This window comes from Taeniopygia guttata, chromosome 1 (assembly GCF_048771995.1).
Source record: "Taeniopygia guttata chromosome 1, bTaeGut7.mat, whole genome shotgun sequence".
Lineage (NCBI taxonomy): Eukaryota > Metazoa > Chordata > Aves > Passeriformes > Estrildidae > Taeniopygia > Taeniopygia guttata.
In genome coordinates, this window is record NC_133024.1 from 46218019 (window position 1) to 46245641 (window position 27623).

Here is a 27623-nt window from a genome sequence, read left to right on the forward strand (position 1 = left end):
ATTTTATTTTTCCTACACTGCAGAAAAAAATAAAAGGACTTGGGCTGCTTAATTAAAGAACCAAATCCTTTTCCTTCTGGATATACAAGGCAATAGGTTGTGACTCATAATCAATTATTTGCAAGATTCGTCTTAAAGGAGGGATGTTCTCATGGATGGAAAGAACAGTTCCTTGTGGTTTTAATATCTTATGGTAAAAACTGTTGAACAGACCATCTCCAGAGCAATTATTTACTCACAAGACAGAGAATGCAATTGCTGATTAATTGTTTTAAGACATTTACAGTGAGTAGTCCTGATTTAGAGAGACTATATATAGTGGGAAAATGATATTTCAGAATTTATTCCCCACAATTATAAACATAGTAATAATACAAGCATGCATAGTCATATAAACACAAACATGTAGAAAAGCTAATTATGCATACACAGTAACAACACTTTCACATAACTGCAATGTTTCCTAGCTCCCATCCTTTGCAAGAAGGCATTAGCTTTCTCAAATGATTTATACCCTGCCAGCACTAAGTTTGAAACCTCATTCACCAGCTAGTTACCCCATTTGGTAGTGGTGGTATCTTTCTGCACCTTGCAACTAGAGGGGCGCATTTGCAAAAGCTGTTTTCAGCCTATTGTCCCTGAAAAGGACAGAGCAGGTATCATCTGCAGGGTTGCTGAAAATTGATTCTGTTTCTGTAAGTTTAGTTAGTGACACTGACTTCTATCTGCTGTCTCACCTGTAGTTCTAGTGTCACTCAAGTGGGGACGGGACACACAACTGTTTAGCACCTACATCCCGACTGTACCTTCACATTCAGAACTTTGGACTCAGAGAAATGTAAAAGTAAATACTGAAAATTAAATTACTTTTCAGCCACATCTCCTTCAATATGTGCCAGGCAGATGTGCTGTATGTATGTGTGTGTTTATGCTTGCACATTGACCTAACTAAATGTCTACCATTAATATGCTACACCTGAACCTCTTTTAGCTATCAGAAGGAACCTGTTGGAAGACATTTGGGCATCTCATGCGACAACAGATACCCACTCTCAGGTAATTGAATCCTGTTCCAGCTCTTCACTTCCCCACTGACAGGAAAAGAAGCTTGGTTCTCCAGTTTACATGCAAAAACTTTTAATTAGGTACCCAAAATTGTGTGTCTTAATTTGAGGGTGAACCCTGGTCAGCCAATATGATTTCAGCCCTCATTGGATTTTGCTCACCAAATTTGAAGCCTGTCTCTGCCAGTGACTGAGTGAGCTTAGGAGAGTCAGTGATCGTAGGAATTACAGATGCAAAATGTGATTAGCAGACATTTTTGCCATTGTGTAAATAGGACATAACACACATTTTCACATGTAAAATAAAACTTTAAAACTCAAAAATATATTTGAGTTCTTTCATCTCTCTTTGAACGCCTTTTTTTGCCCCCCAAGGTTCATTTCTCATAAACATAATAAAACACCACAAGCAAACAAATAAGATAACTCGCTGATGAAATGACTCACCCATAAGCACCCTCACTCTGCAGGAAACCTCACCGTGATTTTGCCGTGTCTACACATTAATGAAAAAATCTTGTGTTTTGTAAATAAGCTCTGCAAAGTCTGGTGGAAAAGTGCTTTCTTCCTTGTTTCATCAATAAAGTTACTATGTGACTTTTAAAAAATTCCACTGCACTAGGAAAATTTCTGTTTCCTTTTATGTCCAGATTTAGCAAGTTTTTCAAAGCCCTTCTTATTAAGAAAAGTTGTGGCTGGAAACATGGATAAGTAGCTACAACGATTCCAGAAGCTATAAATATTCAGGTTATGATATTCAAGAAATTATCCTCTCTGAGGTGGGCTTTATTGTCTCCTAGGGCCCACCTGCAGCTAGGTAAGGGCCTCCCAAAGTGAAGTGGATGGCCCTAAATGATCATAGGTGGTTTTTAAAAAATAAACATAAAATTAGCTTCACACCTACTTAGACAGTTTAGAATTTTAATGTGCAAAGTCTGCCAGGGCTTTGCAGCGAAATAAGGCCATGCATTCAAGTTCCCTGAAGCCAATCAGAAAGCCAGGCTGAGTACTACCCATTTTGCAATTAGGAATCACTGCTCCATTCTAGAGCACATCATAAACAAACAAACTCTTACTTTGATCACATTTTAACATGTAGATGCCCCTAACAATACTTGAAAAAAGAATGTTCTAGCCTCAAAACACCAAGAGATGAGATCTGTTTCATGCACACAGTCTAGCACGTAGCAGGCTTCTCCAAATTTTTCTGAACATGCGCCCCCACCACTCCTCCCCCTTCCTGCTGAGAGGCTCCCTCTTGGTGTATTTTGTTACATTAATAGATTTACTTGTGACTTCTGGACGTCTGGTAGCCCTGGCACAGGTCAAAAGCTTTATACCTGGAGTTGCCAGCCGTATGACAGGTCGGTCAAGTCTCCTCCGAGGTGTCCTGTCTGGCCACCCACTTTCCCCTGATATTTCCATGAAGCAGCAGCCGACAGGCAGCCCAAGCGCTGCTCCCTGAGCTGCACATGCAGCCTGTCCAGCAGGTCCTGCATTTATCTTGGATTTATTCCACATCTGCCAGACACCCCTTCCACACATCTCCAATTTGAAAAAGCTCTAGGTATGACTGAGCTCTAGTCAAACCACTCACTGCCTTTAGAGGTGGGATGGAGAGATGTATGTTTCACTGGTTTAAATCAGCTTTTCTTTATGTCACTCAACACTGGACAGTGCTTTTTCTTACTGGAGCCTTGGTATTCTGAGTGATTTAACTCTACCACCTCTATTTCACCTTTGAGAGAGCATGACAGGGCAGCCTCAGACTGTGCAGTTTTCCTATATTGCCTGTGGATCCTAAGTAGGGACCAGCCTTCACTGTGGTTGGCATTTGTTTGCATTTCTATGAAAGGACATTTATGCATCCTAAAAAGGCCTTGCCTGTTAACTTTGTATTGTTTTAGTGGTTTTTTGCCTTTTGCTTACAGTAACTCTTAAGTCCCAATTTAAGAAAGCAGGATAATTCTGTCACTGTTTTTTAGCAGTGCCTTTTGTATTAATGGGCTTCAGTCCCACAGAGTTCCTGCCCAGTACCACATTTTTAATGTCCTTATAATCAAATTTGTAAAAGGACTACAGTGCCAGAAGTGCACCTACAGTTAAATCCAGTTAACTTAGCAAAGGACAGGTGTCTTAGGAGGACTCCACCATGGCTAGCATATGCTTCTTATAGGGAAAAAAAAATTAAGAAATAATATATACGTATTTAGGGAAAAAAATTACAATATTGGTACTCCTCCATACACTCCCAATAACCATAAGCAAGATAATTCATAAGCACTAATAAGATCTCTGGCTTCCTTTTGAAATAAAACAACAGGTTCTCTGTGACATCAGACTTGTGAGCAATCCTGGGCAGACACAACTCAGGCATCACTCCCACCAGCCCACCACCTCTACAGCTCTGGCTGCAGTGACATGGCTGTTTTGCACTAGCTGGAAGAAATGCCTTTTGCCATGTAGACACAGACTCTGAAGACAACGGTGTCCCCAAAACATTTTCTCTCTTTGTTCCTTATCCTATCCCAGCTACTTGGAGTCTGTGAGACGGAATTTTTTCCAGCTTTTCCTTTACTAAGCTTCTGCTGCTGATAACAATAACACCATTTTTATATAATAGCTTATATCCAGGTCTAGGGTGGCTAATTTTAGCATCCTAGGGCACCTGGTTTGTATCCCCACACCTGAGCAACACAGTCCTGCTAAATGATGTAACGTGCTTGCCTCTTCTCTCAGTGGAGAGGCTCACGTGCCTTGGAGAGCTCCAGAAGACAAACCAAGCACCCAAGGCATGTTCAGTCTGTACAGACTGAACAAGGAGTCATTGTAAATGCTGTGTGACTCTTTCCCTACTGAAACCCAGGTCATCTTTGGTTCTTCCAAGAAGAGGACCCACATTCAGAAAGATAGGTATTTTTGCACAGCAATGGAATTGTAAGAACATGTGCAGCATGAAGACTCTATTCATGCTAAAACATTTGTGAAAGCAGCCCCTATTTCATCATAATGATCCTGATAAAAAGAGAAGGTTTAAAAGAACAGATTAAAGTGCCAGTTGTCCTTTCTAGCTTGCCTACACTAGCAACCACACCATGATAATTTCTGCAGGGGATAGAACAGCATTAGCACTGTAAAGGAAATGTAAAATTTCTTCAGAAGCGATGATTTTAATTACAGTCAGTGGAATGGGGAAGAGGGCAGAGTAGGAAATAAAAATACAAAGAGAGTATAAATAGCATTGCCTCTTAGGACAGTACTATTTATCTTACTCTGGGTATAAAGTTGCTTTATTTTCTTAACTTCCTGCTTTGGAAAGCAGCCACTAAATTGAAAGGAAATGTGGTTTTGTAATGCAAGAAAGATTTTTTTCTCTCTAAATTATAAAGCTGGAGAACCCAAAGCAATGACTAATTTAAAAACCGAATTGGAGAAAGATTTAGCTGATTCAAATATATTTTAAAGAAAAGGGAAAAGAGAAATAAGGAAGGAATTTCTTTCCAAATAGAAAGAATTCAAATTAATAATGATTATAAGGAACAGTTTCCCTCTCTCACATATTTAGTTTTTTTGTCTGGTTTTGCCTTTTTCACATTAATCAGCAAAGCTATCAGTGAGGCAAATAACACTGAAACAGATGTCTACTCACAATGTAAAGTGCTACTCATTTTCAGTAAGGATCTCATAATTCCCTATACAGATACCTATGAAATTAAGCAAAAGAAGAAAACAGATTTTGAAATCAATTCCTTTAATAAACCTGTGATTAATGAATGAGTGTATGATACGTTTGTTTAAACACACAGCCCTGTTGTGGTTGTAGTCACCACAGGATAGCCCAGTGGGTCCCTGGCTTCCATGCCAGAAGCAAATTCCCCATGGACCCTGGGCTGTGTTTCCCAGCACCAAGTGGGCATGTTTGGTGCCTCAGGGCACCTCAAATAGGTCCAAATACCTTTATTTGAAACTGGACCTCTCCACAGGGTCATCATTCCCCATCCTTATTTTTGAAAGCACTTCTTAACTTTTCTCTTGAAACCCAGTACTTTATTTGTACCTCAGGCCCATTCAGCACACAATATTCTAGTGTTATGATAGCACAAATAACAGCTGTGTCCCTGCTGATAAATCAAAAGCCATTTGACACTGATTGGTTTGGGCCCTCCTGAGGAAATTTGTCTTGGAGACAGGTAGTTGGAGCAGTCCAAAGCACAGTCAAAGAGGTAGTCATTTAACAGGGTTGAACCATCACAGGTCCTGCACTCAAACTCCCTCCCTAACCTGTCCACTTGAGCAGAGTAAGCACACACACACACACACACACGCACACACACACAAAGATCCAAAGACTTCAAAACTAGCGTGAAGCTTCATGAAGTCCTACTGCAGTACCAGCTTCCATAATAAAATTCTGATCTGTCATGATGGTGAAGTTCTAAAGATCCATAGAGCTCCACAGATCTCTAAAATCTGATTGTCATGAAGGAAGGGATGTTTCCTCTCTGAAAGGCAGACTTCAGCAAAGAGGAAGAAGGAAGTCCTACCTCTGTAGTCAGTGGAGAAGGACAAGTCTGCTGAAGGGATATCCAGCCCTGCCATCCATCCATAATTTAGTACGTACTGAACACACCCCCCCAAGATGCCTGTCTCTCGTCAATCAGTAACTGTAAACCTGGACCTGACTTTTGGATGTATAAAACAGGTACGAGAGTTCCCACATGTAACTAAACTTGTCTATTGATGAAATTGCCTGAAATGTTTAGATCAGATGAGTCTGACAGAAGCAAATATTCCTGTGGATCTGGGCCTGTGTGGAGCTGCACTGGGTGAGGAGTGGCCAGGGCTGACCCATGCTCAATGCAGATGGCTCCAGACAGCTCCAACCAACCAACAAGAGGGCACAGCTGAGCCCTGTGTAATGAAAGTGGTGGCACCTCATGGGAAACATATTTAAGAATGGGGGGAAAACCACAGAACTCCAGAGAGCAAAGAAGGAAGTTAAAGGAGTGAGAAACAACAGAGGAGGGAAGGACAAGGTCAGAGGAGGGGAAGACACCCCCAGAGATTTCCCTGCAGTTCACTCCCCAAGGAGAACATGGCATGGAAGGTATTTCCCTGCAACATGCTTGAGCAGGCTCCTGAAAGGAACTGCAGCCCTTGGCAAAGACCCATGCTGGATCAAGAAAAAAGTCTGAGGAGTAAAGAATGACAGAAAGGAGCTGCCCCCCATCCCCTTGTAAAACTCCCGGGAAAGGAGGTAGAGGAACTGGGAACTGAGGAGTGAAACTGAACTGGGGGGGAGGGGGGAATGTGTATTAGTTTCAGTCTTTCTCACCATTCTATTATTTCAAACTGGCAATAAATAAAATTAATTTTCTCCGTGCTGAGTCTGTTTTGTGCATACAAGTAACTGGTGAGTGATCTCCTGCCCTTATTTGAGACCATGAACTTTTCCATCTTATCTTCTCCCCATGTCCTGTTGAGGATGGGGAGTAAGAGAGAGGCTGGGTCTGTGTCTGGTAGGTCAGCCTACCACAGGAAGTGTTCCTATCTGTCATAAAACATAACTAATTCAGAGTCTTTCAAATACCCACTGATCTAGCAGCAGAAAACCAATGTAAAAACCCCTGTAAGGACATAGATGGAATTCACATGTGCAATGCTGATTATAAAGTGATGGGAATACAGTGCCAGGAGGTGGAGCAATCAGGACTTGCATCAGTCCACACCAAAATGCTGGCCTAAACTATTAAAGTAACTCTTATTTAACCCCAAAAATTTTCTGTAGTTTTAGGAAGAGAACATTATAACCTACTTTCCTCAATATGCTGTTGCTCATCCTCATTTTCATTAGGCCCATTCATGATTGCAAGATAAATAGAAATGCCATAAATAGAACTGTGTTGGCATAAACATAATTTCTGTACTTGGCACTTGACTTAGGTAAACAACCATGCACTTCCAGTGAGCTTTAAGTTTGGAGCCTCATCATTTCACACTGTCAATGGTGTCTTCTACAGTTAAGCAGTTTAAATCGGAGGCAGAACTGAATTAACTGCTGGGGTTGTCTGCTTTCCTCCTCTGATTACAGAATGAGCTTTGCATAAGATTGCTCCTCTGGTGCTCAGGGTGGGAAGTCAGATCAGGATTTCAGCCTCACTGTGCTCTTGGGGCACACCCAGGGCCTCACAGGCCAAGCAGGTCCCCAGCACACCACCACTCTGCATGGCAGCAGAATAAGCTGGCTCTCACACTGTTGACATGGACAGTGGTGAACCACAACACTCCAGATGACAGCAGGATTTAACCTCTGGGACCTGCAGGAGCACTGCCTCTGGAGCAGGCAGTGCTCCTGGAGTGGGCAGTTTTTCCTCCCACTGGAATACCAGGAGCCAAGACTTGTACCTTTCATAGAAGTAAGAGTTCAGTCACAAGACAGCAATTTCTTGCTGCCGGGAACAAGAGGCATATGTCGTCCTCACAGCCTGTCAGTGGCTGTGGCATTGCGTTCTCCAGGGTTTTCCTCCAGTTTGGCCAGTGACATTAATTTGAAGTTATGGATATTAACATAAAAGTAATTTAAATAATGGCATCTCTGAATTTGGCTTTCAGATGTTACGGTTTGCTGAAATAGCAGAACGCACAAAGGTTCACGCGTGTAATCCCACACAACTTTCTCCTAGGAAAAGAAAAAAACACAAAGAGTTTTAAAGAATAATAAGGATGTAATTCAGCTTCTAAGAGTTGGTTATTTATCATGACTGAGACTTCTATGCTTTAGCTGAATCCATGTGGACATGCCTGGGACTGCCAATAAATTCAGTGTGTCTGGGTAGTCTGTGTAGAGTGTCTTGTCTGTGTACAATCTGCTGCAGAACTGGGGACGTGAACAAGAACCAATATTTATTTGCAAAAAAAAAAAAAAAAATTTCTTCCACTAAAAAACAGTTACCCAAAGTTCAAACAATGCATTTGTGATTTTTACCTTGTTGTGTAATGCAAGTTTGTGAATTAAGTTCTTCCATAAAGTTTGCAGACTGCTTCAGTGGCAGTGCTGTTCCAAGTGAAGCATGCAATGAATAGTTAATCATTAATTCTTCATGGTTCATATTTGCTGTCTGCTTTACTGCATATAGTTTGATATAGTTCCTTGCAATAGATTTAATGCTTTCATTAGGAGTCACATGCTGGATCTTTATCTGAACTATTATCACAGCCCAGACATAGCATTACAGCCTTCCTTTGTAAGCCAAAGTTATGGAGTTCAGAAAGGCTTAAACCTTAATAAATACTATGGGTTTTATGGTAATGGAACAGCTGCAGTGGCAGACTGACACACACACCCCGACTGAGCCTGCCTAGTTGCTGTAAACAGGTGCACCTAAAGGCTAAAGCTCTTATTTTTTTTTTTTTTGTCCATGACACTAATTTCATTGTCAAAGTCTAGCTTGACAATTGTGTGTGTGTTAGGATAATGTAAAGGAATCCAGACACATGTGGTGAACAAAATTACTGGCTCTTGCAAAGGGGGCGATTTTTAAAATTGAAATTGCAGCTATCATTGTACAGATAAAACAGCCAGGCACTTGTAACCAAAAATAAAAAAAATCTCTTGTTATTATTGGAAATAATAGGCTGTATGATATGGGGAAACTACCCTCAGAATAGCAAAAGTCACCACAAAGTGGAGTGAATTATGGTACACAATGTTCATTTTAGGTACATTCCAGGAAGTTCTAAACCTTTACTTGTAAATTTTCAGGCATAGCCTGGGATCAGTTTCATATGTGCTTTGGAAAACTAGCTTCTCACTGTGATAAAGTGCACAAGTGGGAAGGCAGAAGCATTTGAAAACTTCAGCTCAAGTGCCTTAGATCAGATCACTAGGCCTGTGGCTAACCTGCTCAACCAGACTAGAAACACTTTTCTCCTTCTCACTGCACATTAATCTGCCTTCTTCTTGCAAGATAATCACCACAGTCAGGATCAATGGTAAATAATTGCATTGGCGTTCCCATTTGTTGATACCTTCCACAGGGGATGCAGTAAATTTAATTTATATCAGATGACTCACCTCTCACACAAAAGTTTTTTTTCCTTCCAGCCACTTTTGGAGAGTCTGCTTAACAGGATGTGATGTCCCAAAAAGGACAAATGAAATCTAAATAGGTTACTGTGGATCAAAATACTCTTTGCATCGATAAACACTTTCTCTAGGCTAATATCTCAACTGAGAAGCAAATTATTAGTCTGGGTAAAGTCCTGTATTAATACAGCCATAATGCTTCCCATAACCCATCAAGAATATCCAGAGTGGCTTCCAGTATGTGAACTGTGCCACAGACATGTATCCTCAGCCCATGGCTTTTAAATGGGCAAGTTTCCCTTGTTTCAGGTAAAAAAGGACTTTTCCTCATCAATGTGAAAGATCCCATAAAATACAAGAGAGATGAAGCTAATATAGGTGTAGAGAAATATTCTGTGGAAATTAATTTAGAAATAAATCCTTTCTGAAAATCTGTAAGCCATCCAGTAAAATTCAATACAGACTACATCTCTGCTTTGGAAATTGATGAATTGATTGAAAGGTGGAGGTTTGCTTTAAATTCCAGGTTCCCTTCTTGTGGCTGGAAATTGTGTAGAAACAGAGGCATGTCTTTTTAGAATTCATATTCTCCCAGCCAGACACTGATCCCGGTTTCCAACAGCAGTTTTTGTCACCCCTCTTTTACAGTGCATTTCTTGGCATTTCAATTGGCAGCTGTGACCTGAGCATTTATGGAGATGTCACAATCAGGCTTCCTCTGCTTGATAGCTGGGAAAGTCATCTCTACTTGCCTTCAAGAAATCAAACTTTCCAGACAATTTTGCCATAATGAGACAAGCTATGGAATTGTTATGTCTCAAAACTGATTTAGAGATATTTCTACTGGAATGCTCCTAATAATTTTCAAGCAGAGGTTTTTCACATAAAGGTCAGTGGAGGGTGTCCAGTTGGGTTTGAATTTCCTTGTGTTTAAGCCCAAAAAGTTCCACACATTTTTTAGAAATTAGTCTATCAAATAGTGGCTGTCAGTTTTGATAAAAGTTAGTTTCCACATGTGCTTAGTATAGGATCCAAAACAGGAAGCACAGCATCCGATGAAGTAGATGACAAAGTGCCAGCAGCAGATATCTGGAATATGTGTTGCTCAAAGAGAAAAGATATTTTGCCATTGGGCAATAGCTCACAAAAATCAGCTGTAATTGTCTCCTTTCACTTGGTACTCCTAAATTCAGATATTTGAATTGTTCTGAGAGCTTTCTCTACACCCCTTGAAATTACTGAAGGAAAGTTTATGTGATTAATTTCTTCTGCCAGTTTGTCAATGAATGATGAACATAGTTTTGCTTTAACACTTCTTCAGTGTACACTGCAGATTTACTAATTCAGTCTATGTTGAAACTTGGGGGTATTTGGGACAAATTTTAAAAACATATATGCTTATTTATCAAACTTTAAATGCTTTTGCCTTCCCCATAACCCCTTTCTCAAGATTACAATTTTTGTGACATCTTCTGAGATTGATAAGGCCCAGCAACTTTCAATGCTTATCTAATGTTGTATGTGTCTTAAGGTCAGTCCCCTGCTCTCTTCCTTATGGAAATCAACATTTTGATTAACATCACACAAGAATGCTCTGGAAACACTTGGCCCTCTTGTGACTTTCTTTCATCAATGTTGTAAAAGATTTGTCTGGTACTTTCCATTTCCAGTCATGACAAATTAAACTATGTTAATACATTAGCATGTATACATTGTAGGTATTTTTTGTTATCATAATTATTGCTTAGGTATAACAGGGACAAAAGTCCTAGACATAGAAGTGACAAGGAAAGTGAGGAGCCCAGTTATGGGTTTTGTAGATCCCAAGAGCTTTGGCTGTTTGCAGAGAACATGTCCAAACAAATGGAGAAACCAGAATGCAGCTACTTATCACCACTTTTCTGCTGTTTGTTTTTTAAGTTAGAGGGCCTGAATTTGACCACATTCAGTTCCTTCTTTTATGTTACCAATGTTTTTATCTTCACTGTTCTCTTGTCTCAAGAGAATTTGCATTTCAGTAAGGATCCATTGTTGGTATTCTCTGCTACTTCCAGTATTTCCCTAATTTTGTTCCACTTTCCCCTGCTTCTTTTATAGTTCTCATCCAGATCTTTTGTATCCAAGCCTGTTAAACCTGTCTACAGCTATGACAGCATAGCACTAAAAAGAATATAACACGTAAACAAATCTGTTTCCCAGAAATTACTGTATTTCTTTTGGCTGCTCTGTGGCATGACAGACCTAGTTCTACTGGTACCACCTAAAGTGAAGGGTTACTGTATTTGCTTTTCCTGCAGCCAATGTAAACCAGAAGCAAATTAGAACTGTTAGCCACGCTAATGGAATTGGCAATACTTACCCACAGTAGCAATGGGAAAGGCAAGTGCAATTTGTGATAATGCACGTGACTCAGCTCTGCTACAAATCAAGATGTGATTCACCAACTTTGGAGTCATGAAACTGGCAGCAATATAGCCTGGTCAAGGGAAAAACTCCCAAGGAGAGATTATATTACACAGTAAGATTTAGTTCTGAGGCTGGCTTTTATAAATTGCTTTTTTATTTTTCCTCAGTTCCTGCAGGAAGACTGCCTGGCTGCAAGATAAAGAAAAGAATAATAAGAACATTTATCTCAATTACCCAGAACTACCAGAAAAGTTCCCATTGATTTCCAGGCTGGATTTTCATCTCTCTTTGAGAAGTCAAGCAGACTGTTCAGAGATTCAGCTACTAGATCTAAATTATTACCACAGAAACAGGGACCATTTGAAATAAATGGAACACCAGTCTGTATCACCTTAGCTATAAAAGAGGCTGAATTTCAAAGAAAGAAACACAAATAATGATGTATTTTCTTGGGCTGTGTTAGGATGCAGTTGGGACCTTTTCCCTTTCAGCCTCCTGGTTCCCCCTGGAGCTTAGAGACCACTTGTTCCAAGGAGCTTCTGGGGCTGAATGACTGGAAGGTGGATTTTCTTCTGAAACAAAACCAAAAGGCATGGAGGATGCCATCACTCCAGAGTCAGAAAAGGCTTGCTATTGTTGTAATTTAGGCTTTTTTTGTGTAATTTTTTGCTTCCCATAGAAGAGTGATTCTAGATAAATATTATTTTCTTGCTTAGCGCTTGTAGTTTTTTTGGGGGAGGGGGAGGTTGATGATTTGTCCTCATGCTTTCATTTTTAAATCTACTTTTAAAAGGTTCAGTGGAATAGTTCTTTTTCTAACAGACAAGGAGTAAGAAACAAACCTGGTGAGAGGTTTTCCCCTGACTCTCATTTACACTGAGCTGTTTTGAATTATCTGACTCATGTAACAATGTCTAGGCCTGTGCAAACACTTGTTTTCTAAGGCACAAAATATTGCCATATAGCAGTTAGTTTTGCACCTTGAAACAAGTATGTATTTTGTCATGATTTTAAATGTAATGAAGCCTTCATGTTTATAAAAAATATTTGGATTATTTCTGGTCTGTGATGAAGGCTTAGAGGGGAATCCATTGGATCACCTTTCTTCACTTTCAGCTCCCTGCTGTCCACTGGGAGAGAGCCTGCATGATACAGGATAGCCTCTGCTGTAAATATAACAAGTAACAAACTGTGATCCCCCACTTCTTCGTTTCTCACTGAGAAAGATGCAACCTCGGGTATATTTGACATCCAGAGATGTACTGCTGGGAGACAGCGTGGCTCCAGCGATGTTCATGGCTATGTGTTTTTTGCAGTTCTTTATGAATTTTCAAGGGAGAAATTCCACATTCTGGATGAGGAAGATGAGATAGCTATATTGTTTGAACAAAAATAACTTCTGAGTTTCTTAAAAATGAAAATATCTTTCAAAACAGACATGGATGTTTCATTAAAATATAAACCTAATTTTTAAAGTGTATTAAAAGTGTTAACACAGTGCCTGCTGCCAGAAGAGCCCACTGCAGTGCTGTTGAAGGAAGGAGGACAGCATCGTTATTTATGAGCGTCTGCACTCTCTCAGCCTTTCATGAAACCCTAATTTTATCTGGCAGCTCTTAAGAATCTCTGAGAAACTGGGTCCTTTGTTACCACTGCATCCATCTAACTTCTGCACCTAAAAAGACATGGGCACTTCTTTCATAAATAAAGAAGTACAAACATTCTGACATTAATGTCACACTACTGTTTTAGGCCCTAAACTTTCAAGCTCCTCTCTGGGCAAGCACCAACAAATACTCCTTTTTTCTCGACTTCCAGTTCTGGATTTTACAATAGTTTTGGTGAAAACAGAATCAGGCCTCAGTCATCTGTTTTCATCGGTGGGGGGGGGAGGGGGGGGAAACAGTACAAAACAAAACAAACAAAACCCCTTTATTACTCTATGACAGGAGTAGCACTAAGCCCAAGGGGGTTATTTTTCTTCCATTAACTTTTGTTAACCTCATCCCTCCCTCTTTTTTTTTTTTTCTTCAGATGTACTCCCGAACAGTTCATGCATATGTGTGCATGTGACTGTGTGTCTGTGTGTGCATGTGTGTGTACGTGCACATTTATCCTTGTAATGAAAAGGAATCTATCTGTTCAGATAATTTGCTGTTGTTTGCAATGTGATACAGCCAGTCCTTTTGACTTCAGTGTGAATAAACAGTCTGATCCTGTAAAATAGGCCTTTTCTCTCCCGAGAGCTTGTTCCAAGACTGCGGAACCCAGGCCAGCAAAGAACATCTGCAACAGTTAGTGGAAACCCTAAGAATTCTTGTGAATAAATAGATTGGAAGCTAAGCTGGAAATTTCTCAGTGAGATATAAATTTTAAAAAATGAAATCCAGTTGAAGTACCCAGATTCCCTGGGAGAATACAAGTCTAGCCAACCCAAGTCTAAATACATGTGGTAGTGATCACTGTATGCTGTTTCCAGTTTATCAAAAAAAAAAAAATCATAGCAAAATTATTGTCATTCAAATTTAGCTGTTAATAAAGAAATGTTATAAACCTCCTTTATAATGAAGATGCTTGCTAAAACATTTTTAAATTTTTTTTTTTAAAACTTCCTCTTTTTTTTTTTTTTGCTGATATCAGAGATCTTAAGTAAACATTACATTTATCAGTAAAGGCCACCAATAAAGAACAATACAGATCAGGTAGATTTAAGGGCTGTAATTCAAGTTTTACATTGGCCTGCTTTTAAAAATATTTAGGGTGGTAACTCTTTGCTGATCAGACTCAGTGAAAAATTGTTTAAAGGCCAAGATCACTTAACTCTTTAGACTTTCACTTTTATGCTCTGTCTTTCCTTAGAGGTGCCTTCTTCATTTCATTTGCATGCTGACTCTCACAGTTTAGTTAGAGGCTGCCTTCTATTGTGTTGATGTTTACTTCTGGCAGAGTGTTATGAAGCAAAACATTTGAGTTATAGAGATTATAAGTTAACATATATGAGTTACCAGCTTTGTGGGAAATACTTCACCCTTATAAAAAAAAAAAAAAAGGCAATATTGTTTGGCTTGATTTAGTATAGCTCTGGTGCGTTGAATAAATCATTTGCAGCTGGCTTAGCCCTGCACATGCTCTGGGGGTGAGGAACACATGCATGTTATCAATTCATTATTTATGCTGCAGTTCGTTACCACTTATGTGCTGGACAGCGACATCACTGTCTATTCTACATCTGAGGGTATAGCAGTAATGGCAAGAGATATCAAGCTGTTGGGAAGAAAGCAAAAGCTAGACTGTGGTTGGATTAACATCTGATTGCCTAAGCAGTAGAGCTTTGAAAGCATGGGAAAATTTGCCTAGTGAGCATGCTGGATTTTTTAAAAAAACATAAAGCCTGCCAAGATCTCAAAGCTAGGGGGGAAAAAAAGAGTTTGTGGAGACCTTTAATTGAAGTAAATAGAGAAGTCTCCCCTCCTTCTTCTGACAAAAATATAAATATGCTATCTTGACTCTATGCTCAAATTGGTTATTTTTCTCTACCCCCCATAAAAAGATAAGGAAGAAATTTTCACAAATGTTTTTTAGTGTTCCAGTCCCTATATACCTTTCTATTTTTTTTTTTTCACCTGTTAGGGTGAAGAGGAGAAAGTCTGTTCAAGAGAATACTGGCCCAGATTGTTCCAGAAGACAGTGTTTCTCATAAATATGTGCCTGTACCAAGTGTTTACTTGTTGTTGTCAATTTAGTCTGCTTTGGAGTCAATAGGAAGTTTTCCCCCACTCTTTGCTGTATGGATACAGGCTGCTGAAGTGACTGAACTAAGGATGCCCTCTACTGAGAAAAAAAGGATAGGAGTCTAACTAGGAGAGCTACAGAGAATCTTCACCAGGTAGAACAAGTAATAAAAGACTTCTTGTTTTCAGGTGTAGAGAACATTAAAGTTTATTTCATTTTTCAACTTGAGAACAGTTCTGATGAGCATGTGGACAGACTTGGCTACAGAATTACAAATTATAGTGAAACCAGCAAGTTAAACTGGGTCAGGGAACGTTCCTGAGCAATTTGTCTTGAACATCAGTGTTGTTCAAATGCTGGAAGGGACTCCACACATCTTTGGACGATATCAATTAGCAGTTTCCTGAATAAATTGTAGGCATGACTTGGCAGTTGGCACAGGCCAATGTCCATCTTGAGTGGGGTGGAGTTGGCTGCCTCATCTTGGGTGGCCAAGGCACTTAAATACTCTAAATACACATTGCTCTATACTAGCTGGAGTCATGTCAGAAAATGAGCCTTGGCAGATCTAAATTATCAGTCCAGATGAAGCCTTAGAAAACAGTGATACAGGGAGCTCTATAAGATCAGTTTCTTCTTGCAGATGGGGTAGATTATGCAGGGCAAATGCTTGGTGGTCCTGACAGAGGTTTGTCCGTCCAGTTGTCAAAAACCTCTATGGACAGAGATCACACAATCACCACTAGATGCTCATTTAATTGATAATCATACTTGGTTTCATTCAAATCTAACCTAAATACACCCTACAGCCACACAAGGCAGCTATTTTCGTATCCCAATGGACTAAGACTATGTTTCTTTTCTCTTTGTAGTTACCATTCAAAGATTTGAGATGACAATTCAAAGTTGCAATGTTTTATTCTTAAAGATACTCAATTATTTTAAAGTTTCTTGTGAGTCATGGTTGGCAGATCCCTGACATCACACACTGATATGAAGTATTTAAGTCAACATATTGACAACTAACAGAGCATAAGAAAACTCAGCCAGTAAACTGAATTTTCATCCTCTGTTTTCAATGCACAGACATACCCAGCTCCTGAGGCTGAATCATCTCATGCAAAAACAGCTGACTGAGGTATGATGAGTATGTTCTGAATATACTGATTTCTTACCACTGACAAAATCAGTCCAGGTTTACTAATTCCTAATGTAAGATTTACAGAGAAGTTGCTAAAACAAGAGCTGAAGAAAGAGAGGTGATCTATTATTGTTAGTGCCAAAATGTCCATCAGCAAATCCTGAATTCTTGAAAACCACAACACCTGTGGTACATTCCTGTAATAGCCACCACAGGCCCAAACAGAGACCAACAGCTTCCTGGAAATATGACTAATTTTATTCTTGCTTATATACTTTTGTGATCAATATTTTTTTGCAATCAGCTCGCACATGGGCTGCAGATATTTATGGGAAAGCAGGAAATGCTGTGCATGATAGACAGGAGGATGTGCTCATCACAATATTTTTGTTCAGAGGATCTCCTGAGGGTGAAACAAGCATTCTTATAGGATGTGGTCTATGGTCTTCATCTTATACACAGAGTGAATACAAAGTGTAAAGACGCTACTGACCTTTTATGAATGCACACTCAGAGTGACTGGCTTCATTGAGCCCATTCTCAATGAAGTATCCAAAACACATCCTCCAACATTTTATCCTCTCTTAGCTATAAATAGGAGACAGATATAATTAGTCTTTCTAGAAGGTCTCTTCTTGGAGTCTGAATATCTTCTACAGTAATAAGGAAAACATTTGTAATAGAAAAAAAAACATTTATTTCTTCACCAGAAGGAATGCAATACTGGGAAAATTATTTTTTAAATTATGTTGCATATTAACACACGTATTATTTACCAAGTTTTCTCCACTCTTTCAAAAGGAAGCCCTCCTTTACTCCCAATTTCTGTGTCAAAAGTGGCCTCTCTCTTTAACGTGTGAGAAGGGAGCCCAACAGTGCTTTTTCTTTGACACGATCTGGGCACTCTTCTGAATCCCCTCCCTTTTCAAGGGTCTTTGAGGTTTTTTCCATGTCTTTTGATCCCAGAAAGGATGGAGCCAGACAGGCAAATGCTTCCCATCACTTGGTGTCCTAGCCATTGTTATCTGAACTCCTTTGAAGCTGAGAACCTGATGCTCTTATCTGTGCCATTGTCTCACCTTTCCTGTTAACTTCTGCAGCCTTTCCTATTAGAGTTTTCCTTGCCTTCACAAAGCACTCAGACAGGCACCAGAGAAACCAAAAACACACAGAGCCCCTGAAAGATTGCACACTTTTCCAGAATTGCCACAGAGGAAATTTCAGGGCGTTGACTTTCTAGAGAGTCTGTACAAAATATTGCAAGAAAATGATTTCTTGGTGACTGTAACTAATTACATGGTGCATGTTGGATGGCATTCCCTGATTTCACCATATGCCTGGAAGCTCCAACACAATGGCATGAGACTGCTGGTCCCCAGAGGCTGAGGCATTCTCCCACTAGGGCCAATGGTGATAAGGAGTCCTTAGATAAAGCTCAGGTATTTATAATTCTTTCTGTGGAAGGATATTCTGTAATAAAGACTGAATTGAAATCAATGCTGTGTTGTGACTTCTACAGTGCAGATTTTTCTGTACTGACATTCTCACCGTGTGATGCACAAATCTTTAGACCTGGTGATGCAGCAAGGATTAAGACTTAAGTATATATTTCGGACAGATGAGTTTTAAGTTACATAATGAAGTGCTGAATAAGAGATTAGTGTCCTTTGAATCTCCCTAAAATCAGTGGAGAAAACTAGAGAGGCTCTCCAAAATACTGTCTAGAAAATCTCTCTCTCTCAAGTAGTATTTTATTGTAATGTTAATACAAAAAAGTACAGGTATGGCATTATTTAAGGCAGTGTTAATATCTGTTACTGATGTAGACAAGCCTTTAAGTATAGAAACATTTCTTAAGACTGGAAAGAGAAGCAACAAATGCTTTGACATCTGGAATTGAAAATGAACAGTATATCCCTGTTAACACTTTTGGTGTGCAAAAGAGGGAGTTATCAATATGAATTGTTCTGAAAAGGAAGACATCCTTAGGAAAATATATTGTCATAAAAGAGAAGAAGAACTTGTTTTAATTGCTGGATAGTTTTTTTTTTTTTGTCTTAATGGCTTTCAGTTTTCTTTTAATGGCTTCACATAATAACTAAAAAAGGATTTCCTAGTAACTTTTTGTACTACTAGCATTTTCCTAGTGAAAGCTGCAATCTCAGCTTTTTCTGGTTAGGACTGGAACATACACAGAGAAATAAAATCTCAGAAAAGAACCATATGAATATTCATATTTTTGTTTAGTAGAATAATAAAAAAAACCAAAGAATTGAAAAGTGAGAACAGTTCCAAAAGAAATAAGTAATCAAGTTAAGACTTTTTTTTTTTTTTTTTTTGGTAAAATAACAACCAGGATTTTGAAAACAGATTTTTGGATTAACATAAAACATTTCAATTCCAAATGAAAGGTATTTTGATGGTTTAAATAATTTTAAATCCTTTTTTTCTATCTTTGTCTTTTGGTTTGTTTAATTTAAGGCTTTGCTTAAATTAAAATATTGCTTCAAAATGAAAAACTAAAATATAAGTGTAGATATACCCAAAAATCCATAGGTAAATTCATCCCACAGATTAACATTACAACAATATATTGTGGGATTGTTTATCTTCTTTACATGTAGTCTGTTTTAAACTCCAAGGTCAGCAGTCTTTTGCCATATTTGTGAGACAGAAATGGACTTTCATTCTATGTTTCTAGAAAACCGTGCCTTAAAAAAATCCTATTGTATGTGTAGGACTCTGAATTACAACCATACATGTGCCTTGACACAAGTCTGTTAATGGAGCTCTTTTGGATGGAGACAGGTGATTGATCAAAAGTGAAACATTTTGCAGAAATTGTATGACACTGACAAAGTTGTGAAGAAGCAGACATGGATTTCAGAACCTGCTGACTGTGAAAGTTTGCACCCAAAATTTGTCTGTTCCTCTCTTTTCGCTTGCCTAAGGTACCAAGTGGATTGCTGAGAAGCTGAGCCTGAAGGCTGCCAGCCTTTTGCCAGCACACATGGTAGATAAATGAACAACACTGTGAAACACATTATTGTCAGAGACTGGTGCCTATGCCCGGTGCCACAGGCTACAAATGCTGTGATCAGTGTGCACCCAGAAATGCTATTGAGCTTTAGCCTCTCTGCAGAAGGCCATGTTCACTTTCCATACGTCACTAAGTTACTTCTGAGCACCTTGTGTTAGCATAGATCCCTAAAACGCTACATGCTAAACGCACTCTGACCAATAAGCCCAGAAAATCCTTGGCACTTTAAAGAAAAGCTAGGATTGCAGTGCACAGCATTACTTTGCAAAACTGTCCAAATGCCAGCAGGACTTCCATTGTTTAGACAAGAAGGATGGCAACAAAAGGACTACCTTAAATGACCTCTCTTAAGTAGAGTATTTGCTTATGTCACAGAACATCAGTAGATCTTGAGAGCCAGGGGAATATCATTAATTTTAAACTGAACAGATACACAGGCTAATACACGGTCAGAAACAACAGCACTAATGCTGTAAGCAATATCCAGGCTAAAGAAATGAAAACTAAAAGTCAGACATGCTTCAAAGCTGGCTTTATACCCATAAGGAGAATGTATACAATGGATGTGAGCAATATATTTGGAGATCAATATCATTCGTTACACTATGAGAGAAAGCTCTCCCCTGTTCAGTGTTAAACTAAAATCCCAACAGCATATGATCAAACCTGAATTTTTAGATTACTTATTGCAAAGTTGCCTTTGTGTAAAATCAGAGGATGATTAATTTCATTTCAAATCAGACCCCAGGTAAAGACCAAAAAAATGGGCCGTTGTAGAGAGGAAAGATTGATGTATTCACTTGTATAGACACAGAACAACCCACAAATGTAAAAAAAGATAATATGATCTCCACAAAGTAAAATTTTTGAGACACATCATTGATGTAAAATATTTTTCTATCCTCAGAGACATCACAGCATGTTTGTCTATATTACATGTTATCTTTTGGAAAAATAAGCCACCATCTGGGTTGTATCTGGTAACAAGTTTTTTGTACTGAAAATAAAGTAAACATTGTGATGGTTAAGACAACTGCCAAGATCTAAGTAAATAGTCTTTTTTTTCCTGAGGAAAGACAATTGAGGACCATAACCAGGGAATCTGAAGAGTTTTGGAAGGAGACAGCAATATTCTGCTAAACAAAATTAACATTTCATAATAAACAAAATAGAAACTCCATCAAATAAGAATACTATATTGGGATGAGAAAATGGACTGCAGTAAGGTCAGGATCACCATGGCCTGCCTGACTGAACAGAGGAGGAACAGATATAAGAGTGTAACCCTTCCATTTCAAAGCTGGGGTTTAGCTACAACAAAAAGATAGTTGAATTGAAACAAAATTTAGTGTAGGAACCTCAATCCTTCTTGTCCACAGGTGACTTCACAGGCTGTGTTACTATAGTTCTCAAGTATCAGGAGAGGCTAAAGTGCAAATCAGTGGTTTGTGCCTGACCTACCGAAAACTAAGCATTCAAAAAGACAATTTCATTTATGGTGTTTTGCTATAAATATGTACATGACTCTACCCAATAAAGTTGCAGGCAGCTGAAACTGCCATAGAAGTCCTAAGAATACATAGAGGAATAGTTTTCTTCCATTACACCTGTATGACTTGGAAACTGAATGTCTTTAAAAACATCAATGACACAATAAAGGTTACAGAACAAAACTGCACTACAATGGATGTACCTAGCAATTAGAGCATGCACCTAGCAATCAGATAATGAGTAAAAGAGTAGTCTGAGAGAGCTGGGACTCTAGGCTGGAAAGGAAAAAGCTTGGAGGCAGGGGGACGTGGATGTTATCAAATGTGATAAAAGTATCTATTGCTACATTGATGAAGAAAAGGAAGCCAGACTCTTCTCAGTGGTGCTCAGTGATAAGACATGTTTCAATGGGCAGAGGTTAACACACCTGAAATTCCATTTGAAAGCAATAAAAAAGTCTTTTTCACTCTGAAGTTGATCAAACACTGGAACAGGTGGTCTAGAGTGATTCTGGAGTTTCCTTGAAGATATTCCAAACCTGTCTGGGCATTTCCCTGGCTGGTTTGTTCTAGGTGACTTTATATGAGTAGAGAGGTTGGACCAGATCATAGAATCATAGAATATGCTGATTTGGAAGGAACCAATCATGATCATTGAGTTCAACCCCTGGTCCTGTACAGCACCATCCTGAAGAGTCACACCATGTGCCTGAGAGCATTGTCCAAATGTTTCTTGAACTTTATCAGGCTGGTGCTGCAACCAACTTGGAGCCTGTTCCAGTGCAGCAACCCTCTGGGTGAAGAACATTTTAATAACCAACATAAACCTCCCTTGACACAGCTTCAGGTAATTTTCTCGAGTTCTGTCACTGGGCACCACAGAGAGGAGATCAGTGTCTGCCCCTCCTCTTCCCCTCACAAGTTGTAATTGCAATGAAGTCTCCCCTCAGTCTCCCTTTCTCCAGGCTGAACAGACCAATTGACCTCAGTGACTCCTCATACAGCTTCCCCTCAAGGCCCTTCACCATCCTCATGGCCATCCTTTGAGCACTCTGTAATAATTTAATGTCTTTTTTATATGGCTGCACCCTAAACTGTACACAATATTCAAGGTGAGGCTGCCCCAGTGCAGATCAAAGGGGACAATCCCCTCCCTTGCCTGGCTGGTGATGCTCTGCCTGATGCACCCCAGGACAGGGTTGGCCTTCCTGGCTGCCAGGGCACTGCTAACTCTTATTTAGTTTTCCATCAACAATGACCTCAAGGAGATTCCACCCTAAACCACTTGTGTGACCCTGTCTCAGTTTGAAATGGAGTGAGAAAGCAGTTAAGCTGTGTGCACAATCAGGAGTTTCACAAGGCCCTCGGTGCTTGAGGCGCTTTCTTTGCCATAGCAGCGTAGATGAAACAGCCGCTCTCCATAGTCCCGGAAGGAAGGACATGGAGTGAGCTAGTTGCCCAGAAAAACAACTAAAGGCAACAGCTCCAAGTCCAGACATGACATAACTTGAACTAATGCAATTACAACTGCCTGGCACATGGCACATCAGGACACATCTAAATGGCAGATGGATGTTTGCCATAAAGTTTTCTGCTCATGCCATGGGACCTGCTGGAACTTGATCTCTATATTTGAATGTTTTATAAAGTTACCTGCAGTAACTTTATCACTCCTTTGGTAAGTTTCCCTTGCAAGACCTGGTGATGTGAAAGGTCACCTTCTTTTTAATTATGGCTGCTACTTTTCTTTCTACCACAAAGCTGGTATGAGGATAAAGCCATGATAGGCAAAGGATGTGTGCTGCAGAAATATTGGGTCACCCCTGCACATTCAGAAGAGCCCATGAGTGATTAAGTCCTTCCCTTTACTCCATTTATCCACACATCTTCCATCTAGATTTCTCAATAAAAGATGATAGAAATCCTCTATTAACCTGGCTATTTGGTTTGTACTTCCTACCCATCCAGCAAATGTGTGCAAAATCCAAAACCACACATACCACAGACTATCTCTTCTTCCAGAGGGATATATAGAAAGGGAAACTAGGTAATTTACAAATTTGTTGAATAATCAATTATAATTACTAGTTATTGTTATTTTTGTATTTCATTAGGAATAACAGCTATGAGGGAGAAGGAATGTAGTGAATGTATTTATAACACAGTAGATTCATTTCCACTGCTAGTGGAACAACTTAAAAACCCTTTTCAAGCAGGAGTGACCAATTCCATTTCAAAGAGCTTAAATTGTTCATTATTCTCCATCTAGTGACTCAGAATTTTATTGATCTGTCAGTACACTGTGCCATTTAAACATAACCTATTCTTCAACTAAATGGCCAGTTAAAGCTTTCATACTCACTGAATTTTTTTTAATAGGAGCTGAATTGGAAATTCCCAGTCTTCTTCCTGTGACCAGAGAAACCACAAGCACTTCTTTTTTCCTTTTCTTTCCTCAGATCACAGTTTTCAGTGCTCTTAGAAGAAAATCAGTACTATCTGGATGAAAACATGAGATTATACCTCATATTTTGCTAGTCAAGGGCTCACACTGTAAAGCTATTACACTGAACAAGTTTAGAACACTTATAAAAATGGAAATAGACTTTAACTTTATTAGCCCATGCTGTTTGCAAGAAGAAAATTATTCTGATGTTTCAAAGAGACTGGGAGTGGAAAGAGTGGGGAAAAGTCAAGACAATCTTTTACACGAGATTTAGTTTGATTTTTCTTTCCAGAATGAAATAATGGAAACTGAGGCTTTTTTCTGAAGGAAGATTTTCTGCAATTAAGTTGGATGAAACAATCCTTATAAGAAAAATAAAAAAAAAAAAAAAAAAAAAAAAAAAAAACCCCAAAAAAACAAAAAGGGAATTAAACCTCCAAAATGTAGAGAATAGTATTTTAGAAAGTTTTACTGAATTGCACAATCTAAACCCATCAGCATCAGATTTAATCAGCGCTATTACTATTTATTGTTTCAGCTATCATAACAAGGGACAAAAAATGCTTGAGATATTTTAGAGAGCAAGCACAACTAGGCAGTTATTAACCAAGTTGTGTCTAAAATTGAGCTGAAAATAAATATGCTTATATATGCTTATAAAGAAAATTCCATGTTGAAGCTGTTAGTGTATAGCGTGTAGACTTTAGTACCAAGTGTAGTAACCGATCTGTAACAGAAGAAACAATGAGTATGTATATTTTTAGAGCTATAGGAATGTTTTTAATTCAATCTGACTAGACGATATCAGAAATACTCTCAGACAGGATGTTTTCCAAGTTATTTATAAGCCCATGTGTTGATGACTTATTTTAGTCAAGTAGGTGAGATGCTATAATTCAGGGAAAAACAAATGAAATATTTAGTGCGTCTTGCACCAACTAATCCAAGTGAAAAATGATAAAAGGAACAGTCAGGGATTTCAAAATTTGAGGTGAGACTAGAGTTTATGTGAACAGTAAATATCTTGAAAGGGAAATTCTAGATGTTCAATTCTGGTTATTTGTATTAAACAATAAAAATATTTTAATTGTGGATTTGTCTTTCTGATTAAATTAAGGTTTAGACTGTAGATCAAAATCCAGTGCAATGCAAGAGTACCCAGTGAGTGCAGTTATCAGAGAATCAGTCTTCTTACTGTTGAATTTCAAAGAATTTTGCAAAGCAAATGTACCTTCCAGGTAATATTTTCTATTTCTCTGCTCACACTTTAGAGATGTAAGTCTAAGCACTCATATTTAGGGTAGGAGTTCAAAGTACTGTTTTGATGGGCTAGAAATTACTTTTTCAGCTTTTTGTGGCATGTATTCAAGAAGAAAATATCCATGTAGTGTAGGAGGAATATAAAGAGTTATGATAAAGACCAGTGAAGTACATAGTGCACGCTTTATATTAATGCCCAATTTTATGCAAGAAACAGAGTTTTGACAGTGGACAATAAAGCTTATGAAACCATTAATGTGAATTAATGCTGAAACTTATGTATATAAAACAAACCATTCCTAGCACAGGTTCAGAAATTACCTTCCACAACAGTTCAGTTTCTTGTACAATAGAAGTTTGAGAGAAGCAGCCACTTTGTACTTGGGACATAGCTGCAATCACGAACAGGTCAAACAAAACATAAAATCTGTTTGCAGAAACTTACGGAACTTAACCAAGAATCTTGTAATTTAGTACTGTTTGGTTTAGAAGAGAAAGAGTATTGCCTAACTCGAGAAATATGGAAGTTGAAGAGAATATACTTCAATTTTCTTCCTAGCTTGTGGCTACCCAACTTTCTCTGAGAAGTTACTGTCAAATAAATATTGATAGCTCTCCAAGAAACTCCAAATTTACTGCACATTTAACTTCTGAACAAGATAATGGGATGGTTGGAACTGGAGGAATGGATAGACCACAGTCTGTGTCAAGTGACAGAGCACAGCAGCTTTCACTGTATCAAATGGTCTGCCCCAAAATCATGTTTTGGGATGTATTGGGGAAATCAGTAGCAGGTAGCTGACCTATGCCATAGTATTTCTCATGGAGAGGGAAGCTCTAGGGTCCTGTAGACCCCAAGGACAGGGTGACATGAGGCAAGGGGTGGCAGAGGAGCTAATGGAATTCTGAAGGACCTTACCTTTCCTCATCCTCACCCCAGACACAACTGCATCAGAAATAGTGTTTATAAATTTCTTATGGAGAGTCCAATGTAGCAAGTGCATTTCTTTGTTCACAGAAAAGAGAAAACTAGGTAAAGAACTTTAGTACTGTGCTTTGCGTGTGAGTGTGTGTATATATATATATATATATTTGTTGATGTCTAAGGTTTGCAATACATGAACTGTTAACATATAAAGTCACTGCCAAGGAATATTTTTACTGTCAATTGAATTTGGCAAATCTGTATTCTGCCTTCATCTGTTACTATTTGCTTTTTATTTTCTTCACCTGCTAGAGAATTAGTGATTTGGGTCTGTTATGAAAGTGCCAGTTATAATTTTGACCATCTTCATGTGCTTCAGTCCTGTGGGATGACTTTTCTCTAGTTAAGCTTCTGTGTTTATTCACTGAGGTCAAAGAAGTTCCAGTCATATTCACATCCCAGTGTTCATTAACAGTCAAATATTTGTATTTAGGCCTTAAGGCTGGAAGGCGATGGACACCTGCTTTTTGAGACAGAGTTCCAATGTTTACCCAGGAAATGAAAATAAAATGCAAAGTTTTATGGGGAGAAGAGGTAATATGTTTTGTTTGTCTCCACAAGCAGCTCAAACAGGTTAATCTAACTGCTGTTGTTTGGCAAAAATGGGAAGATCAATTCCTACAGTTCCTTTGCCATTATTGCAGTTTCATGAATGTGTTGTCATTGCAGTTTTATGAATGTGTTGTCATTTAAGGAGTTTATTCTTTTTACCTACAGACAAATATATCACACTCTTACGTGTGAATGATTTATTTGGTTTGGGATAAGAATATATGCACAATTATTTTCCCAAAGACAGTATTGACTACAATAAATTCTGTGGAAGAAGTGTTGAATTTAGGAGAATTTTAACTTTGATTGACACTTGTCTCTTTTTTAAAAATCTATTTATTCAGTTTTCTTGTGAATATCAAAATTTATATTTACATTTTTTATATTTTGCAAATAAATGCAAAAATGCCTACTCCTTCAGGCAAATCTTAGATGGTAGGAGATGATCTAAGTGTTCTCTCTGTGAAGTTTTCTCTACTCAAACACCTACTGCTATAAAACCTGAGAACAAAATTTTCCATTAAAAGGCAATAAAATTGTCTAGACCGTCCTAGATCATACTGGAAGTCCTTGAATTCTCATCTTTGATGTCCAATTGAAAATAGGAATAAAGCACAATATTTCAATTTTTTAAAAATGGAAGTGTGAGCTATTTCTGTGCTTTACTGCTTACCAGTTTAGCTGTCATTGATTCTTTATTGTGGCTGATTTGCTGTCATGTTCTATTTGAAGTCACCTGCAGTCCTAAGAAGCTGCCAGACACTGCTAAAAAGCACAAAAAGTCTTTGCACACATTTTGTCCTATTGTTTTGAAAAGCTTTCCCTTTAAGAATATGCTTTAGGTAAGATTTTTTAAGACATGTAATTGAATAATAATTAGAAATTGATAGTGCCACCAATCATTTCTGTCATTTGTCAAATTAATCATCAATAACTTTCCATGTTGGTTTGTCACATTTCAATGACTGAGCAGTTTTGAGCCAGAAAGTCATTCTAAAACATTATTGTTTTTCTTTTTGTCCAAGTGCAAGGAACTGAATAAGGAATGGATTTCCAGAGGCAGACCAGACATGGCACTGAGCTGATCTCCCTCCTTCTGGGGCCATGCTTGCAAGGCTGTGTTGTGCACACCCAGGCACAGAGTGCAAGAGTCAGAAGGATGTTTACTTCCACTTACCTGGTGGCTACCTGTGAGCTATTTCTCAATATCTGTCTGGAAGCAAACGCACCTTTTTATGAAGTCTTTGTCACCTCACTCTGGATTTACACTCAGTCTCCATGGAGCCTGAGAGGCAAACGGATGTGAGCAGTCTTGACCAACAGCTGAGTTAAACAAAGATGCCAAAGCAGGAAGACAGAATTCCTCCATGCACACTGTGAGCAGCTGAGGAGAGGAGGGAAGGGAAGGGAAGGGAAGGGAA

General features: G+C 38.7%; 1 long non-coding RNA gene across 1 annotated transcript; it reads right to left on the reverse strand.

Annotated features, from left to right (window-relative positions):
• Positions 1-316: 316 nt before the first annotated feature.
• On the reverse strand, positions 317-27623 carry LOC116808177 (uncharacterized). Its single transcript, XR_004367630.3, has 2 exons — positions 16923-27623; positions 317-16003 (listed from the first exon to the last, which is right to left on the reverse strand). It is a non-coding gene; the product is annotated as an uncharacterized lncRNA (long non-coding RNA).